This window comes from Coffea arabica, chromosome 3e (assembly GCF_036785885.1).
Source record: "Coffea arabica cultivar ET-39 chromosome 3e, Coffea Arabica ET-39 HiFi, whole genome shotgun sequence".
In the NCBI taxonomy this organism is placed as follows: Eukaryota; Viridiplantae; Streptophyta; class Magnoliopsida; order Gentianales; family Rubiaceae; genus Coffea; species Coffea arabica.
In genome coordinates, this window is record NC_092315.1 from 39,557,013 (window position 1) to 39,560,366 (window position 3,354).

Genomic DNA, 3,354 nt, shown 5'->3' on the forward strand with positions numbered 1-3,354 from the left:
CTAATTCTTGCATTGGTTACTCGATTGCCTATCATTTGTGTTTGTGCGTGTGCCATGACATGATTTGGCTCTATTGAGTTCTTGGAAAATCTTGTGCTTAGAACCAACGTCTCTTCATTGTTTATTTGGAGCACCGATGGTTTTGATAAATTAGGGTGGTGGCCGGAATTGTTGAGAAAACTTTTGATTTTGCATCCTTTTTTTAGTCTTCTTGATTGATTAAGGTTTGCACCATCCGATTTGTACGTGTTTGGATTTGAAATCTTTGAACTGCCTGAGACCAACTAGCATGAGTTTATTTGAAACTAGAACTTGTTTAGGCGAGTGTGCTCCTGCGTACACTTAATGGACTTGACTGAATATATGGTATCTCTTTTCCGCATGACCAAGTAACTTGATTCGTATATGATCAGTATGTGGATTTGAATTCGGTGACTATTTGAGAATGTGAATTGCTGGGCATAGGCTAATCGAGTGAGTTCTTATTCGTACCTGTGCTCCTTGAACTTGAAGTAATTGATCCTGATTTTAAACTTGTTTCTTTTTTGTTTGACTGTAGACCGGCAACTGCTCCTCTGTAGCGGTTGAACTGAACCTCTCCGGTGGGGCATTGCCTGTTGTATTATAAAGAACCGCCATTCTTCTGGCGAGACATGCCTGTTGCGCTGTCCAGTACCACCAGGGAAGAACTTCTTGAACTGAACCTCTCAGGTGAGGCATTGCCTGTTGTGTTATCAAGCACCGCCATTCTTCTGGCGAGGTATGCCTGTTGTGTTGTCCAGCACCGTCAGGGATGAACTTCTTGAATTGAGCCTCTCTGGTGGGGCATTGCCTGTTGTGTTATAAAGCACCGCCATTCTTCTGGCGGGGCATGCTTGTTGTGTTGTCCAGCACCGCCAGGTATGAATTTCCTGAACTAAGGTTCTCTGGTGAAGTATAGCCGTCGTACTAGCTTGTTGTGTTGTCCAGCACCGCCAGGGACAACTTCCTGAACTGAGATTCTTTGGTGAAATATAGCTGTCGTGCTAGCTTGTTGTGTTGTCCAGCTCCGCCAGGGGGTAAAATTTCTGACTTGAGACTTAGCCATGTCCTGAATTTTTCGAATATCTGGGAATTTATTTCCAACTCAGGGCTAGTTGGTTGAATCGAGCCCTTTTGCATGTTCTTTTTGGTTACTTGTTTAGCTATCAATTGGCTCATTACTAAGTGATATATGGGATTGGAATGATTCGTAGTACTTGACTGACTTTCGAGAACTATCCTGATCTGATTAGTACAAGTTGAAAGGTCGAGAACGACATTCTTTTAAGGGAGGAGTTTGTGACACCCGAAAGAAGAAGAAAAGGAAAAATTCTGGTGAACAGTGTTCTTAGCAAATCCGGCCGCATATCCGGCCAGTTCTTGGCTGGATACTTGGCCGGATTGGCTTGCTCGTTTGAAAAAAAAATTGACCTGGCTACTGCCTTGAATCCGGCCTCCTATCCGGTCGGATATTCCGCCAGATTCTGACCAGATTCTGTCGTGTACAACATTCCTTAATGGTTAAATCTTCAGTTTGTGACTTCATTTGTTGTTCAAAAACCAACTGTTCTTTATCTTCAAACTGACCGACCTTCTTGGGAGCAAAAATAAAAAAAAGAACTCCATTCTTTTCCTTTGATTCCTTCACTAAATCTTGATAGATTTCTTTCAATTTTTGAAATCTACTCCGATTAACTTCATATCGAAGGTGATTGCAAGTTAAGGGTGGAGAGTTTTGAGAGGACTAGGATTTGCTTTGCTTGATTTCAAGGTGTTGGAAGGTATAACTCTTAGAAACCCCTTTGTATTCTTGAATCTTGTGATTAAGTTGTTGGATAAGTTGATCTTGATTAATTTTATGGAGTTTCTTGTGATTTGGAAGTTGGGATGATCAAGTTCTATATTAGTGATATTTCTAGATTTTATCTAAGTTATTTCATCCTTGATTTTGGCATGTATATGATTAGTAGAAACTATTCTAGTGTTAAGGTGCAATTTCTAACCTTAATTGATATTAGTGATGGTTATATGCAAAGATTAGTTTAAAAGAGCGATTTCAGTTTTTATCTTGTTTCTAGATTCAATTTGGACTGCAAATTTCTCCATGTTCTAGGCCGAACCAGCTTTTGGACAAAACATGAATGTTGTAGATATATGCGTTGGATATCTACCTGCAAATTTTCAGATCGATTGGAGTACTGTGGCCCTTTAAACCCTGTTACGCGCACAGTTTCCATTTTTCTGTAAGATATCGATTTTTGTTCATGAAAATGTATGATTTGGCTTTGGAGGTTTTCATAAGAAATGTTGGTATATGTCTTAGCTTCGTAACGCCACAAGATTCGTTTCAACCCGATAAGTATGACTTCAATTGTGATTAAAATCCCAAAAGGTGATAGGAACTTGACGATTTTAGATTTCCCTTTTACTTGACATGATATTTGTGATCTAGGGCTTGGACTTGAGCAAGACAATGATTTATGATGGATGAGATTCATGAGTTGTGGTTGGTGAGTGATTCCACAACTATTTTCAAAGTTACTTTTCGAACTAATTCTTGCATTGGTTACTCGATTGCCTATCATTTGTGTTTGTGCGTGTGCCATGACATGATTTGGCTCTATTGAGTTCTTGGAAAATCTTGTGCTTAGAACCAACGTCTCTTCATTGTTTATTTGGAGCACCGATGGTTTTGATAAATTAGGGTGGTGGCCGGAATTGTTGAGAAAACTTTTGATTTTGCATCCTTTTTTTAGTCTTCTTGATTGATTAAGGTTTGCACCATCCGATTTGTACGTGTTTGGATTTGAAATCTTTGAACTGCCTGAGACCAACTAGCATGAGTTTATTTGAAACTAGAACTTGTTTAGGCGAGTGTGCTCCTGCGTACACTTAATGGACTTGACTGAATATATGGTATCTCTTTTCCGCATGACCAAGTAACTTGATTCGTATATGATCAGTATGTGGATTTGAATTCGGTGACTATTTGAGAATGTGAATTGCTGGGCATAGGCTAATCGAGTGAGTTCTTATTCGTACCTGTGCTCCTTGAACTTGAAGTAATTGATCCTGATTTTAAACTTGTTTCTTTTTTGTTTGACTGTAGACCGGCAACTGCTCCTCTGTAGCGGTTGAACTGAACCTCTCCGGTGGGGCATTGCCTGTTGTATTATAAAGAACCGCCATTCTTCTGGCGAGACATGCCTGTTGCGCTGTCCAGTACCACCAGGGAAGAACTTCTTGAACTGAACCTCTCAGGTGAGGCATTGCCTGTTGTGTTATCAAGCACCGCCATTCTTCTGGCGAGGTATGCCTGTTGTGTTGTCCAGC